Source organism: Callithrix jacchus, chromosome 14 (assembly GCF_049354715.1).
Source record: "Callithrix jacchus isolate 240 chromosome 14, calJac240_pri, whole genome shotgun sequence".
Taxonomy (NCBI): Eukaryota; Metazoa; Chordata; class Mammalia; order Primates; family Cebidae; genus Callithrix; species Callithrix jacchus.
The window spans coordinates 44,118,711-44,135,965 of record NC_133515.1 but is presented as its reverse complement, the minus strand read 5'-3'; the positions used below and the strand labels follow the sequence as shown (position 1 = coordinate 44,135,965).

The 17,255-nt window shown below is 43.3% G+C and overlaps 1 protein-coding gene, 1 long non-coding RNA gene and 1 pseudogene across 7 annotated transcripts in view; 2 read left to right on the top strand and 1 right to left on the bottom strand.

The window, feature by feature from the left end:
- The window catches only part of ANXA4 (annexin A4), a 78,890-nt gene that overhangs the window by 23,037 nt on the left and 38,598 nt on the right, over positions 1-17,255 (top strand). The gene's annotated exons all lie outside the window — the stretch shown is intronic.
- Positions 1-17,255, top strand: part of LOC144579274 (cyclin-K pseudogene) — a 39,459-nt pseudogene extending 22,204 nt beyond the window's left edge. The window contains exon 3 of the transcript XR_013526529.1: positions 1-17,255. This exon is cut by the window's left edge and continues 21,681 nt beyond it. The product of XR_013526529.1 is annotated as a cyclin-K pseudogene (transcript).
- LOC118147294 (uncharacterized) overlaps positions 2,988-17,255 on the bottom strand; it is a 22,668-nt gene continuing 8,400 nt past the window's right edge. Inside the window, exon 4 of the long non-coding RNA XR_004733549.3 lies at positions 2,988-3,118. This is a non-coding gene — a long non-coding RNA (uncharacterized LOC118147294). The remainder of the gene's footprint in view (positions 3,119-17,255) is intronic.

Genomic DNA, 17,255 nt, shown 5'->3' with positions numbered 1-17,255 from the left:
TCTTAGGTTTTATACCACCATAAACTGCACCAATCTTAAGTGGTTAGTTTCATGAATCGTCGTTTCTTTGAAGGCGTTCACATTTAAAATCAGCTTTTAAAAATTGTGGTGAAATACACATGAAATTTTACCGTCTTAACCATTCTTAAACGTAACAGTTCAATGGCATTAAGCATATTCACATTGTTCCCCAATCATCACCATATTCATCCACAGAACTCTTTCATCTTGTAAAACTGAAACTCTGTTCTATTAAACTATAACTCCCTCTTCCCCTTCCCCCAGCAAGAGCATTCTGCTTTCTGTCTCTATGAATTTGACTACCTCTTATAAGTGGATTCATGTAGTATTCATCCTTTTGTAACTGGCTTATTTCGCTTAGCATAATGTCCTTAGGTTATCGGTGTTAGAGCACGTGTCAGAATTTCCTTCCTCTGTAAGGCTGAATAATATTCCACTGTATATATTCCGATGTATGTATGTGTATACACACACACACAGAGACACCACATTTTGTTTATCCATTTGTCTGTAGAGGGACACTTGTGTTGCTTCCACTTTTGGCTATTGTGAGTAACGCTGCTGTGAACATGAATGTGCAAACATTTCTTTGGGTTCCTGCTTCCTATTCTTTTGGGCATATGTATATCTAGAAGTGGAACTGTTGGACCATATGGTGATTCTATTTTTAATCTGGTGAGGAACCTCTGTACTGTTTTTCATGGTGGCTGCACCATTTTACCTTCTTACCAACAGTGTATAATGATTCAAGTTGCTCCACATCTTCATCAACATTTGCTATTTTCTGTTGTTCTGTTTTGAGTAGTAGCCATTCTAATGGGTATGAGTGGAGTTCAGTGAGTCTTGGCAGATGTGTATATCTGGGTACACTACCCCAGTCAAAGTAAAGAACCTTGTCTTTACCCCTTGATGTTGCCTCACACTCCTCTACAGTTAGTGTCCCTTCTGCCTCACCAGTGCCCTAACCACTGGCCCCAGACAACCACCTTTGCACTTTCCAGCACTATATATTAGCTTTGTTTGTTCTAGAGTTTCATATAAATACTTTGTTTGGCTTCATTTAGCCAGAATAATGCTTTTGAGGCTTATCGAAAACCCTAGTCTAAAATCAAATGTGGAAGGAAAATAAACCCCAGTGTGACTGGAGTTCAATACTGTGCTAATGGCTGGCCAGAGAGTACCATGGGGCTCAGAAACAAAGAGAGAGGAGGAGATCCTGGGGAGGACCGAGGAAGGCAGGAGAGGGCCCTTCTAACAATGAGGCCTTCAGGAAGCCCAACAAGTCATGGCATTTAATGTCAGTTCTATGGTTTCAGGGGCAGCCAGTTCAATTAATCAGCAAGCATTTCTTGCAGGCCTGCTACGTACAAGGCGCTGCCAAGAATTAGAAACAGAAAAGTGGGGGCCCAGGATGAGAATCTGGGGAGGGAAGACTCTGCCTTAGAATTCACACAACTGGATAATGCTTTTGTCAGAGGACAGACACACAGATAGACCTTATTGACTTGGTGACCAAAAGAACCGAAAAGGAATCTAGTTTGACTTGTTGGTAAATGTGAAAGCCTGAACTCTGTACACCACAGATGTTTTGCATGTGGGTAGGTTTGGTAACCTTAAACAGCTCACTAAACAGGCAATGCTAGAATACTGTAGATGTGATAAAGATTACTTGGAGAGAACTGTAATAGAAGAATAGCTAACATTTGATGAATCCACAATGACTAAACCATTCTAAGTACTTACATGATGTAATAACTTGATTAACTTTTACAATGGTACTATAAAGGAACTATTGTTATTAACTCCATGTTACCAATGAGGAAACTGAGGCATAAGAGACTGTACCTTGACCCAAATCACCCAGTTAGACGGTATATTTAGGACGATTATAAATCCAAGTGGTTGTGCTCCAGGGCTCCAACCACTTTCTTATGGAGGAAGAATGGGGTGGTCATTGAAGAAGTTTCTGTTTATATGAATGGCCCATAATGCAACATTAGCAGCTAGGCCAGGAAGTTGGCTGCACCATAGTTAGATCTGTACCTTTCCTTTTTTTCTCATCAGAAGGATGGCATAGATCGCCCATCCTGGGGTGAACTTGTGTTGCCCACAGTGCCAGCACCTTCCAGACCTTGGGTGATGTTATTACCACACACACTGCCCAGAAGGCAAAACCATCACTCACCTGCAGATCGGCCTGTTTCCTAGCTATAAAGTAGAGGGATGGGTCAGACGCTCTCTAAAGTCTTTTCTACCCTAACAATACAATCTGGCTGAAATGCACTCTTTCTGGTGGGGGCAAGAATTTCTCTTGTATTTCTACTCCCATTTTCTTTGCATACTTATGTTTTAGCCTTAGAATTACTCTCTCATATATGGTTACTTCATATTTTGAGCTGAAATAGAGAACATCAACTCTGAGTGATCAGAAGAAGAGTCACGCCTTTAAGCCTGGCAGGTGCTGCCTCTAAAAGCACAAGTAACTGCCATCAAGGGCTGAAAAAAACATGTTGCAGCTGTGCCAACCATATCTGAGGCTTTGAATGAACGCCTGTAATGTTTTCAGTTCATAGCAAAAGCTAGAAGAGCTATTTTTGGCATTCCTTTCTCCCCTTGCCGGTATATACTGGATAGTCTTAATATTGCTGGTGCTAAAATAAACATAACCAGATGCAGTCATTATATCTAACCTGTTTTAACACTGGATTCAGATACCCCAAAGGCATGATGATGCATCGGTATTCTCTGAAGTAGGCTGTACTTTGGGAACTTTGCTATTGTGGTTGGATCAGCCATGACCTCCCTACCTGCACTAATCGCTAAACACAGGATGCTGGGCCCTGTTTTAAGGGGGGGCCACAGAATGTGCTTGGTTGGAATCTTTATGTCTGTTTTAGCTGGCGATGGCACAACTCTGACCATGTGTCTGCCCAAAGAGACATATTACAGAGCCATGCCACATTGTTCTCCTACCAGAAAGGCTGTATGGCTGAATCAGAGCAGGACATGTGGGAATTAGAACTGTGCTGATTTCTTGAAATGGCTACCAGCCATCTGTCTGCCCGTCAAAGTGTGGTCCAGTTTCCATCAGATAAGTCTGGAAGAGGAAGGTTTTTGTTGTTATTTTGGTTTTTGCATCCAACTTGTTAAAAGGTATGAAGAACAAGAAAGTTTCAGCTCAGCAAGAAATGTTAACAATTTAAAGTTTTTATTCTATCATTATCCTAAAAGCTTCTAGAATTGTCATCTGCCTTTTCACCTAATTATACACATATACACACACACTTTATATGTATACACTTTGCATATGTTATGCATATTATATAAATATATATGTATATGCACATATTGAAAGTACGTGTATATATGTATATATAATATTATTTACATAATTATACACAGGTATACACATACTTTATATAATATATGCAAGTATATATGATAGCATGTATTCAGCATGGTATAATATAAAGGTCTGTAAATACAGGCAGACCTATGAAAACATAGCTCTTATCACCTATTACTGAGTGACTTGGAGTACTATGCTTAACTTCTCTAAAACTTAAATTATCATGTCCAGTTTACTGGACAATGATAGGGCAAAATGATATAATAGTGATAAAATACATAAGCATTCAGTACAACTAAATGCTCAGTAAATACTTTAAAATAAAGTCCCTCTAGCTCTAGCAGACAGAACAAGGAATATAAGGCCAGCTTTCCAATGGTTACAGCTGCTTAGCAGTGGCAAAGCCTACCTGCAGAGGAGTGAGCCCATGGCCAGAGAGAGGATGACTGGAAGCTGGGAGAGGACCACTGAGAAAGGCTGTAGCGTCCTTACAACAGGAAATTCAACCAAGTCATCTCCGCAGCCTCCAGGATGTTTTAAAAATGGCAGGTTACTCTTAAACATACAAGGCATAGGGGATCATATACTGTCATGAAAGGTATACAGACAGAATGAAAGTGTGCCATTTAGTACCTCAAATGGTTCCTGGAATGGGGCAGGTGTTCAGATAATGTGTGTTGAATGAGTAAATGAAGGAATATGAAATATCAGTAAAACGATCCTGTCAGTCCCGTGACAGCCATGATCAGCATTACCACCACTTCAGTTTCTTGTTTCTAAGGTCACTGGCCTGAGAGGAGGGAAATCCAAACAGTTTGTCTGCAATTAAAGGGCAGAAGGCCAGGTGCAGTGGCTCATACCTGTAACCCCAGCACTTTGGGAGGCAGAGACAGGCAGACCACTTTAGCCCAATAGTTCAAGACCAGCCTGAGGAATATAGTGAGACCTCTTCTCAAAAGAAAAGTTAAAAAACGAAAAAAACCCACCACCAACAAAAAAACAGCCAACCAAAATTTCAAAGGTCTCTAGTCCACAGGTGGCACCAGGGGCCACTCAGAAAATTAAAAAAAATTACTTAGGAGAATCTAAAGCACTGTATTTGGGGCTTCATTATATCTGAAGCAAGTTGAATATGGTGCCCAGAGAAACAAGGTATGGAAGCTGCACATTTATAAAGATTATTAGAATATTCTTTGATGTATGAACTACTTGAAGCTTGGGCCTGGGAACTAAGGCCATTCAACAAAGCAAGGATTAAACTATCAGCATGTGGGACCCAACCAGCTTTCCCAGCAATCATTGAGACCACTGTGACTCTCCTTACTGTTATAAAATATAGATACTTAGCCCTACCTCTTAAGGCAAGCTAGAACTCACCACAACCAGTTTTCACTACTGTAGTGTCCAGTCGCTTTCAAATCAGGCAAACTAGGTGTTTTATCCCAGTCTGGCTGCATACTTAACTGTATGACCTTCAAGCAAATTACACAACTTTTCTAAGTCTCAGTTTTTAACTTGTTAAATGGAAATAATAGTCATTGTCCCAGAGGTTACTGAGCAGATTAATTAAGATAACATAGAGGAGTATTTAATAAATGTTCCTTCCCACTTTCCCCTGCCTTTTACACAAAGGAATCGTTAGAGTAAAAACTGGCTTTGGCATGATGTGGGAAGGGCAGAGGGATGTTTTAAATTATATGTAAAATACATTTTTTTTTTTTGAGACAGAGTCTCCCTCTGTCACCCAGGCTGGAGTACAGTGGCATGATCTCAGCTCACTGCAGCCTCTGCCTCCCAGGTTCCAGGGTTTCTCCTGACTCAGCCTCCCGGGTAGCTGGGATCACAGGCATGCACGACCACGCCCGGTTAATTTTTATATTTTTAGTAGAAACATATAAAATGGTTTCCTGATGTTGGCCAGGCTGGTCTCAAACTCCTGACCTCAGGTAATCTGCCTGCCTCAGCCTCCCAAAGTGCTGGGATTACAGGTATGAGCCACCACACCAGACCTAAAGTACATATTTTTGAATTACTTGTGGATTGAAAGGATTATTATTGCCCTCAACAATGCTGTGAATAGCTAAAATTTGGACAAAAGACCGTCTGTAAGTTACTAGCCGGGTGCTAGACTGGAATCAATTCTTATTTAAGATGACCCAGCAGGCAGGCCTCCAAATTTGTCTGCATTCCTTTAGCTTACACATCTTGCCTTTGAATACATGTTTAAAATGTTATTTCTCCCGACTCAAACCCCCTCACTACAATAAAACTTCTCTTACTTTTAGAAGGATCTAAGTTCCAAGAAAAAAAAGATGGAAAAAAAGAGAGTTATTTTCCTTTTCCTATTTCATAGACAGTTTTGAAAGCCTTTAGTGTTTGGGTGGGGCCCAGTCACACCCTTTGCAATTCGCAGGCCAGTGGTTTAAATTTGTCATCCTTGTGGGCTGTAAAATGAAACCATGTACCAAAGAAAAATAGTGAATGACTCACACACATGTGATCTTCCAGCGAAGGGAAGGATTCAGTAGGAATGTGCCATGAGGCCACAGGTCCCTTCATAATGTAGGCTCAGGTGGCCTGTTCTAGGATGTGGGTCAATGTTAGGAAACTGAACGGAGACTGCGAAGTTAGTTGGGGTCTGAAGGAGAGCATCAGTTACCGGGGTGAATTTACTACAATGCCACATTCAGCAGGCCTAGAGAAACTATCCCTCAGCACAGCAAGAAAGGGAGGGTTCCTATTCACCAGGTTCATTACACCTGTACACACAAACACATGTGCAGACGCACGTTGCTAATTTATTTATCTACATTAAGAAATGTGGGGCCAGGCATAGTGGTTTACACCTGTAATCCCAGCACTTTGGGAGGGCAAGGAGAGAGGATCGCTTGAGCCTGGGAGTTCAAGCCTAGCCTGGGCAATGCAGTGAGTCCTTGTCTCTAGAAAATTAAAAAAAAAAAAAAAAATAGCTGTGTGTGGTGGCATGTGCCTCTAGTTCCAGCTACTCAGGAGGCTGAGGTGGCAGGATCTCTTGAGCCAAGGAGTTCAAGGCTGCAGTGAGCTATGACTGCACCACTGCACTCCAGCCTGACACAGAGCAAGACTCTGTCTCAAAAAAAAGGAAAGAAAAAAAAAGAAAAATATTATTTAGGCAAAAATCTTCATGCTCCAATAATTGTAGACAGTTTGATTTGGGAAATCAAACACAAGTCTAAAAGGTGCTTGGCAATCCTGGAACAAGGGATATTAGATAGACAGAATTCATCTTCATCATGGTCAGATAATGGGGAAATATCTGACCCCAGACCACTGGCTTCACCCTTTCTGTAGGACAGGGCTTAGATGAATATTTCAAGGTAAGCATCTGTGCCAGTTTTGCATGAAGCTTGCTTTGCTGATGGACACAAGTTTTCTTTAAACATGGTAATAACTTTCAGCAAGCCTGCTTCCACCCAGAAGCTATTCTTTCCCATTAAGATGAGTTTGCATATCTTTGTTTTGATGGTTGTTTGCTGATTTTACTAGTCTAATGCTTAGGGAACTATCTACTTTGCCTGCTTTCCACATTCCAGAGTGAGAGAGGAGAATGCACCACACTGTTGCCTCCACGTATAGCTACTAACCAGGAGTTGAAATCAGAAGTCCTTGTTCTACATCCCTGCAGTCTGCCATAAGGACATAAGAAACTTTCTACTTAAGTCATCACCTGGCTTGCCAATTTCTGGCAGATACAACCGGTCAATTTGCATTATAGTGTATTATCATCCTTCTGGACATGCTGGAAACCAGGACAGATGTATTCTCAACATACCTAATTTTTCTTTATGAATTCATTGTCAGTTATTTTCATGAGTTTTTGTAATCTTAGTTGAAATAAGTTGAACTTATTCACAACTTATTTTCCCCTTTTGTAACTGCTATTGAGATAGGTCTCTTATGTTTAATTCCCAACTCTCTTTTAGTTGCTCTAAAACTATGTCTTAAAAACTTCAGATCCCTATCCCAAGCCCTAGTTGTAGAGTTCAGATACTGTTAAGAAGTTGTAGTCGCCCACCCAGATTCTTTATGACTCTAGATTTTTAAAGACATCACTAAAAAGTGTGTCATCTTCAGCCTTCATCCTTCCATCTGGAACTGTCCTGACGCTTTTAGAGTTATTTGAATCATCCCCAAATTGGGAGTGTGTTTGCATTTTACAGATTTAAAAACTGAGGCACAGTTGCTAATTACTTTGCCCCATCTGTGAGCAGCAAAGGAGCTTTTAATCCCCCAACATAGTCTGAATCATTGTGGACTTGGTCACAATGTGCAGCTTATGGATGGTAGGAAGGCCTTCAGAGAGAAAAAACAAAGGAAACAAGGAAGCTGAGGTAGCAAAGAATGTCAGGCAGAGGCTCTGTGAAGAGCGTGGCACTGAGAGGCAGGTGGAAAATGAGGTGGGAAGGTTATAGGTGGAGCTTCAGGAAGAAAGGCTTTTCATCCCTCTGGAGCTATCATTCAGTGCAGCTAAGAGAGGCCTACAGCAATTGTGTTTTGGCGGGGGGTGGACTTCTTTCCTCTCTTTCTGCTCCCCCATCCTTGTGCCAAGAGTTATTGAGACCTTACCAGGTGCTGGGCACTCTGCTAATAAGCACTTGTATGGACTGGCTTTACAAATACTATCTGATCTAATAATAAATTGAGGAGTACCGTTTTCTGCATTTATTTCTATACTCTATTTAGAAATTTGTTTGGAACTAGTAAAACTTAATAAATAAACAACAGCTGTCTGTATATAAATGGACATACACTGTGTGCTGTCCAAGTTTCAAAATAAATTGACTAAAAGTACCCAGTGTTCAAGTATAATATCTTCTTTTTCCTTAAGTGAAATATTTCTAGCTCCTTGCATAATGACTCTCAGTATTTCCAGAAGGCTTTGCTTAAGGAGTCTTTCCACTTCTTGACGTGGTAAAAAGGAGTAGAATGTTCATATTAAAGGTTGCCTTTTTTGGAGAGGTGTTCCCCTTCCCTGCTTCCTCACTTGTCATTTATTCCAAAACTACATGGAAGCAAAGGGAAGGCCCCTTGCTCTGAAAAGCTTTATCTGCCAGGGTTGTCCACCAATCAGCATCTGAATCATCCTTACCAAGGGATATGGGTACATTTGAGTCATTCACATGACATGAAACAGGGTCTCCAGACCAATGACTGGCTAAGATCTATGAAGATCTGAAGCTCTGCCCACAACTTTTTTCTGTTTATCAATATTTGTTTTATTCTCTCTTTTTCTTTCTCTCTTTCTATTTCTTTCTCTCTCTCTCTCTTTCTTTCTTTTTTCAGAGTCTTGGTCTGCCAAGTTGGAGTGCATGGTGCAATCTTGGCTCACAGCAACCTCCAACTCCCAGGTTCAAGCCATTCTTGTGCCTCAGCCTCCTGAGTAGCTGGGATTACCGGCATGCACTACCACACCTGGCTAATTTTTGTATTTTTAATAAAGACAGGGTTTCACCGTGTTGGCCAGGCTGGTCTCAAACTCCTGACCTCAGGTTATCTGCCTGCCTCAGCCTCCCAAAGCACTGGAATTACAGGTGTGAGCCATCTCACCTGGCCCTATTTGTTAGTAACCATTTAAAAATTTCCACCCTGCTAAGACCAGTCTCTGACACTCTGTGCCTTTCCCCATTCTTCTCTTAACTAACCTCATGTTTTTATTAGCATCTGTAAGACCCATTAAGGGGAAGCTGAGAGAGAAATTTCAATTAAGACTCCCTTGGTTGTGCGACAGTAAGGTTATATGAGGGGTTTATGTAAAAGGAGCCCCCTTAACCACAGCATTTACCATGACCTTGGTAACGGGTGTATTCAGCAGATGAATACCCTGATGATCATCAAGCCAGTCCTATGTGGCTTGCATATGAAGCATATCAGCTGCTTCATCAGGGATGTTCTACTTGGCATTTATAAGGGGAGACGTACCCTTCTCAGGGTAAGCAGATGTTAGTGTGGCTTTTGTCCAGTCCCCCAGGCTGGATGTTCTCTCAGGAACAACCTCTTGTGTGTCTGGATCACCTGAAACATCTGTGACTGTTCCATAGAGAGCTGTGGGTCCTGCATCAACCCACACATGAATGCCAGCGTTCTGAATACTCTGCAGTGTTCAAAACCTAAGACACTGTCACTCACTTAGTTACTCTCACGATCCATTTGAATAAAAGTTCGTCAGGAAGTTTATGATACTGAGCTACAAAATGAAATAATTTCTTCACACTGTACCCTGTGGTTTCAATAGTTTCATGGTTTGCCTTCCACCCCACATGAACTAGATTCTCAGTTACCAGAGTTCTTAGTGATACTGTCGGTAATCGCAACATAATTTTGCCATTGGTGGGTGGCTTTGCAGTTAGTGGCTAGAGCACAGACTCACTGAAATCTGAGCTTGGTCTAGCATGAAGGACTGACCCAGCACTCTCTTTCAATTTTATTTTAGCTATTACAGATAGTAATAACCAAGGGACTGAATATGTCACCTTTTCTTATTAGTTTCCCTTTCCTTATTCATCCAGTAAGCCAACCTTTGGGGTAGCTTTTACCTTTTGTAATAGATCTCAGCATGGTGTGCTACTCCAAACCATGGGTGGCTGTTACCAATGCCCTGGGTTCTTGTAATCGCCCAGGAGAGAAATCAAGAGCAATCACCGTACACAGCAGCTAAGAGAAAATTTGTTTTAGCTTGTGCACAAGAGACCCAGCGCTGAAAAAGGAAAAGAGACAGGCTGCTGTCAGAGGGTAGGGTATAGGGTCTTTCCGTGGGAAAGGGTTACATCAGAGCATGTATAGAAGAGGCTTTTCTAGCACTCATGCAGTAGCTCAGCATGCTTCTTCATGTATCATATGTAATATTAGCATTTTAAATCTCCACCTCACACATGAATTTTAACCTTAAAATGAGGAAGGTTAACTGTAGGTCAGACTTTAAGTCTAGCTAGGCATGCCAGGCTCTGGGGAAGTCTCCAGCCCCCCTGAAATAGGAGCTTGCGGTTAATAAGCTTCTTGGATCCTTTATTACTGATTGGCTGAGAGTTAGATAAGCTAGATCTTGAGTGAAGGGCTTCTATAATTTTCTTCCAGGCCATTTAAAAAATTTATTTATCTTTTGAGACGGAGTCTCGTTCTGTTGCCCAGGCTGAAGTAAGTGATGCAATCTTGGCTGACTGCAGCCTCTACTTCCTGGAGTTCGCATGATTCTCCTGCCTCAGCCTCCTAGGTAGCTAGGATTACGGGCACCCACCACCATGTCTGGCTACATTTTTATATTTTTATTAGAGACAGGGTTTTGCCATGTTGGCCGAGCTGATCTCAAACTTCTGACCTCAGGTGATCTACCCACCTCAGCCTCCCAAAGTGCTGGGGTTACAGGTGTGAGCCACCACACCTGGCCCAGGCCATTTAAAAATAGGGAAACATACCCACTTCAGATGCCTGCCTGTCTCATGACCGTGTGGCCACCCAGGAATCAAAGTTCCTCATCCTCAACCCTTTCGTTCTTTCTCTTCCCATACCATGTTTCTGCAAGCCAGGGCCATTCTAGCAAATCCCATTTCTGACACCAATTGTATAGGAAAACAAAGTATTTTTCCTTATACTTTAACACTTTTTCACTTCTAGCATCAGATGTGGGTGGGTGAGGGGGCGGGAAGAGTTCCCACATCAAGCAGTTCTTCAGTTCTCTTTGGACATCAACTGAGCATGCCACAATTTAACTCAATTCCAGCACTATCAAGTTAGCTCAGACCCCTCTGGTAAAGGCAGGGCTGTCCAATCTTTTGGCTTCTCTGAGCCACATTGGAAGAAGAATTGTCTTGGGCCACGCATAAAATACACTAACAATAGCTCATGAGCTAAAAAAAAAAAAAAGCAAAAAAACTCATAATGTTTTAAGAAAGTTTACAAATTTGTGTTGAGCCACATTCAAAGCTGTCCTGGGCCACTTGTGGCTCACAGGCCACAGGTTGGACAAGCTTGGGTTAAGGGATTAGTCCCACAAGCCTCCCCCACTTCAGATGCCAGGGAATGTTCAGCTTGTCACCTGTGCTTCTGATGGAATGGCTAGAAATCAGAGGTTCTCATGACTCCTGTTTTCTTCCATCATTTGCTAGAATGGCTCACGGAAATCAGGAAAACAGTTTATTTACTGGATTATCAGTTTATGATAAAGGGATATAGTTCTGCAATAACCAGATAGAAGAACACATAGGGAGGGGCAGGTGGGGCAGGGCTCACAGCTTCCACGGCCTCTCGAGGTGCACTGTCTTCCCAGCACCTCCCTGTGTTCACTAACCTGAAAGTTCTTCAAACCCTCCACTCCCTATTTCTCACTGTACTTTGAGTTGTTACGGAGTCTTTGTTACATAGGTGTGATTGATCAAATCATTAGTAATTGGTGATGAAATCAATCTCCAGCCTTTCTCCCCTCCCCTGAGGTGAGAGGTTGGAATGAAAATTCCAACTCTTTAATCATAGAGTTTGTTTGTTTGTTTGTTTGTTTTTGAGACAGAATCTCACTCCGTCACCAGGTGCCAGGCTGGAGTGCAGTGGTGTGACCTCGGCTTATTGCAACCTCCGCCTCCCGGTTCAAGCAATTCTCCTGCCTCAGCTTCCCCAGTAGCTGGGACTACAGGCATGAGCTACCATGCCCAGCTAATTTTTTTTTTTTTTTTGTATTTTTAGTAGAGACATGGTTTCACCATGTTGGCCAGTATGGTCTTGATCTCTTGACCTCATGATCCGCCCACCTCGGCCTCCCAAAGTGCTGGGATTACAGGCATGAGCCACCGCGCCCGGCTAGAGTTTGTTTACTGGGGCAACCAGCCCCCCCCATCCTATAGTTATCTGGGGTCTTTCCAGACAACCCCTCATTAACATAAACTCAGGTGAGGTTAAGGGGCTTGTTATGAATAACGAAAGATGCTCCCTTCATCATTATTGTTCTTATCACTTAGAAAATTCCAAGGGATTTAGGATTTCTGTACCAGGAATAGGAAGAACAACAGGTGTATATTCCTTATCATAAGTCACAATATCATATGTCCTGACTGCATCTTCTTCTCATGCCACTCTTGCCCTTGTTCACGATGCTTTTGTCCATCTCTCAAACAGAGTAAGCTCATTTCTGCCACAGCGCATTTGCATTAACTGCTCTAGCTGCCTGAAAGAGTTCTCTTCCAGAACTTTGAATGGCAAGCCCCTTCCCTTCATTCAGGTTTTAGTTCAGATGTCAACTCCTCAGAGATGCCTCCCAGATTGCCCTGCTCAGCCCAGCTCCTTCCTGGTAACCTGATCCTGTCATCCTCCATGTTGGGGGTCAGCAAATGTTTTCCGTGAAGGGCCAGACAGTAAATATTCTTAGCTTCCTGGGCTACAGGATCTCGGTCACAACTACTCATTTCTGCTGTTGCAGCTTGAAAACAGTCACAGACAAAATATAAACAAACACATGTGACTGTTTCAATAAGTCTTTGAAGTTTGAATTTTGTATAATTTTCACGTCATAAAATATCCTTCTTTTGATTTTTTTGGTCAATTATTAAAAAATATAAAGACATTCTTGGCTTGTAGGTTGTACAAAAGCAGGATTTTGCTACTGTGTTTTGCTGACCCCTGCTCTGTGCCATCATTCTGTTATATTTTCATCATCTCACCGGCATCAGAAATTATCTTATTTATTCCTTCTAAAATTTGTTGTTGGTGACAAAGAGGTTGAGTAGAAGTTAGAAGTAAGAGTTAAAAATATATTTTAAAATTATCTAAGTGTTTTAGCAGCTGATGCTGGGCCTGTTTATATCAGAACTAATTAGAGTTAGCTAAGTTACGATGCATTCCTACAGTAGATATCACCACTGTCACCAAGTCCACTGTCTCTGGGGTCACAGACGGCCTGGTTGATGTATATCTGGCATTTAGAAAGAGAAGTCAGAGGGCTGGGTGTGGTGGCTCATGGCTGTAATCCCAGCACTTTGGGAGGCTGAGGTGGGCAGATCATTTGAGGTCAGGAGTTTGAGACCAGCCTGGTCAACATGGTGAAACCTGGTCTCTGCTATAAATACAAAATTTAGCTGGGCATGGTGGTGCACACCTGTAATCCCAGTACTAGGGAGGCTGAGGCAGGAGAATTGCTTGAACCTGGGAGGCAGAGGTTGCAGTGAGCTGAGATCATGTCACTGGACTCCAGCCTGGACAACAGAGCAAGACTCTGCTTTAAAAAAAAAAAAAAAAAAAAAAAGGAAAGAGAAGTCAGAATGAATCTTTTCTTTTTTTTAATGAAATAAGTGGGGTTAAGTAATGATTTCTATTGTGGAAAGAGCTTGAAAATTATATTTGTCAAAGATATTTGTCAAAAGATTAAGATGTCTAGTTATATAAAAAGTAAAATAAATGTGTTATCTATCTCTCCTGGTAGACTATAAATGCCTTGACAGCAGGTTCATTGTCTTATCCACTGCACTATCTCTATTAACAGAACAAGCACCTGGAGAGGTGCTATTAGAGGTGATTTGGGAATATTTGGTGATTGAATGAGTAACTCTATATAGCCCATGAGTCACTGCATCCGATAAAGTCTCCCTTCCAAACATCCCACGTATGTCATATTCCAGTGCCACACCCTGCCCAGGCCTTTGCCTCTTCCCTTCTGTTCCTGTAGTCATCTCTCAAGCCTTCTTGACTCCTTCTCCCTCACTCCCGTCTCTCTCATTCCAGTTTACCCTATAGTAAAGTACAGTACCTTGCTAAAGCTTTTCTTTATTATAACATTTCTCTGCAAATAACAAAAACCTTTCCACTGTATTCCCATGACCTATGTATACACTATAAAGCCAGACTCCCCAGTCTGCCATGCAAGGCCCTTACCATTCAGTTTGCTTTGGCTTTTCCAACCCTGTTTCTGAGCCTTCCCTGGAATGAGCCCTCTGCTGTCACACCCGAATTTCCTCATTATCCCTGAACCTGTAGCTCATTCCCACCTCTGCACGTTTGCTCAGACTGTGCCACAGGACTAGTTGATTCTCCCCTTAGTTGAACCTCCAGGTAATAGGAGGCAAGTCAGCAATGAATGATGGGAAACAAGGAAGAAGGAAGCTGGAAGGTGAAAAGCAAATGTGACCAAACGAGGCCTAAGTGATCATCAGGTGGGTTAAGAAGGACTTAGTTATCATTGAAAAGCACGCTGCTTGGTAAAATTATCTGTACCAGTGCTTTTCAAATTACTGTGCAGGCACATATATGGGGACTCTTGTACAAATGCAGATTCTGGGAGTAGGTCTGGAGTAGGGAGGGGCCTGAGATTCTGCTTTTTTTTTTTCTGAGACAGGGTCTCACTCTGTCGCCCAGATTGGAGTCCAGTGGGGTGACCTTGGCTCATTGCAACCTCCACCTCCCAAGCTCAAGTGATTCTCCTCCCTAAGCTTCCTGAGTAGCTGGAATTACAGATGCGCACCACTACTGCCCAGCTAATTTTTGTATTTTTAATAGATATGAGGTTTCACTATGTGGGCCAGGCTGGTCTTGAACTTCTGACCTCAAATGATCCACATGCCTCAGCCTCCCAAGGTGCTGGGATTACCAGGCATGAGCCACCGTGCCCAGCCAGATTCTACATTTTTAACAAGCTCCCAGGAATGCCTATACTCCTGGTTCTAGGATAATTCCTTGAGTACCAAGGATCTAACTAAATTCTGAGAAAAGGAGCCTTAACCAGGTGGTTTATGCCTATAGTCTCAGCAACTTGGGAGGCTGAGGCAGGAGGATCACTTGAGCCCAGGAGTTTAAGGCTGCAGTGGGCTATGATTGCACCACTACACTCCAGCCTGGACAATGGAGGGAGACCCTGACTCAAAAAAAAAAAAAAAGAAAAGAAAAGGAGCCTTGTCCTTATGACTTAGATATGGGAACAGGAGTTGGTAGGCTGCTGTTAGAGGGCTGTTTATATATCATGAGAACTCCACAAGAGTCCTAGAGTACAATGAAGACATTTCTTGCATTCTGAACAACTGAAAAAAGTGTGTGATGGATTCCACATGCAAGATGGCCACAGTCAGCAAGAAGAGACATCACTAACGGGCTTGCCTGAAACGAGGGATTCTAACATTTTCAGAGAACCTTTTGGAGAGAACAAGTTTACTTCAATAAATGAAGGAGAATAAAGAAAATTCAAGCCCTTCAGTAACTTCAGCAAACCTGGACCACACAGAACCATGTTGGTACTGGGATAAGAAAGACTTGGCTCATACACCCTCACAACTTGAAGACTTGATCCAACCACTGAGGCCCGGTACCACTGAGAGGGCACTCAGTTCATCTTTGATGTGGGCACATGTTTGGGGCTACACTATGATACCCTGGCAACTGGAATAATTTATTTTCATCGCTTCTATATGTGTTATTCCTTCAAGCAATTCCCAAGATATGTGACAGGAGCCTGTTGCCTCTTTCTGGCTGGGAAAGTAGAAGAAACGCCAAAAAAAAGTAAAGATATTATCAAAACAACTCATAGTTTATAAAATGATGGACAGTTTGACCAGTTTGGAGGAGGAAGTAATGATTCTGGAGAGAATCTTACTGTAGACCGTCAAGTTTGATTTATGGGTGGAACATACATACCAGTTCCTACTCAAATATGCAAAGCAATTCAAAGGTGATAAAAACAAAATTCAAAAGTTGGTTCAAATGGCATGGACATTTGTAAATGACAGTCTCTGCACCACCTTGTCACTGCAGTGGGAACCAGAGATCATAGCGGTAGCAGTGATGTATCTCGCAGGACGTTTGTGCAAATTCGAAATACAAGAATGAACCTCCAAACCCATGTATAGGAGGTGGTGGGAACAGTTTGTTCAAGATGTCCCAGTTGACGTTTTGGAAGACATGTGCCACCAAATCCTGGATCTTTACTCACAAGGAAAACAACAGATGCCTCATCACACCCCCCATCAGCTGCAACAGCCCCCATCTCTTCAGCCTGCACCACAAGTGCCGCAAGTACAACAGTCACAACCGTCTCAAGGCTCCGAACCATCCCAGCCCCAGCAGAAGGACCCCCAGCAACCAGCCCAGTAGCAGCAGCCAGCCCAGCAGCCCAAGAAACCCTCTCTGCAGCCCAGTTCTCCCCAACAGATTAAGCGAGCCATGGTTGTTTCTCCCAAAGAAGAGAACAAAGCAGAACCACCTTCATCTAAAATTCCCAAGATTGAGACCACTCACCCACTGTTGCCTCTAGCCTACCCACCTCCAGACTGAAAGCCTCCCCTCACTGCTGCCTTAGGTGAGGCTGAGCCGCCAGGCCCTGTGGATGCCACTGACCTCCCCAAAGTCCAGATTCATCCTCCAGCCCACGTGGCTCCTGTGCACCAGCCACCACCGCTGCTACACCGGCCCCCACCCCCACCCCCCTCCAGCTACATGTCCACCACCAGCTCCTACATGTCTGGAGAGGGCTACCAGAGCCTGCAGTCCGTGATGAAGACCGAGGGGCCCTCCTAAGGCGCCCTGCCCCCCCTCCCCCACTTATGGCCCGCCCGCACACCTGCCCTACCAGCCCGATGTCTACCCGCCCAACCCACCCCCCGCCACCTGTGCCTTCTTTCCTGGCCTCCTTCCCCGCATCTGCCATCGCACCACCTACTCCTGGCTACCCCCCACCCCTACCCACCTATAACCCCAACTTCCCACCCCCACCCCCACACCTGCCCCCCTACCCACGCAGTCACCTCTTCCAGGCTTGGGCTTGCCACCAGCCAGCTACCCATCTCCTGCTGTGCCCCCTGGAGGACAGCCCCCTGTGCCCCCACCCCATCCCCCACCTGGCATGCCTCCAGTTGGGGGGCTGGGGTGGGCAGCCTGGATGAGATAA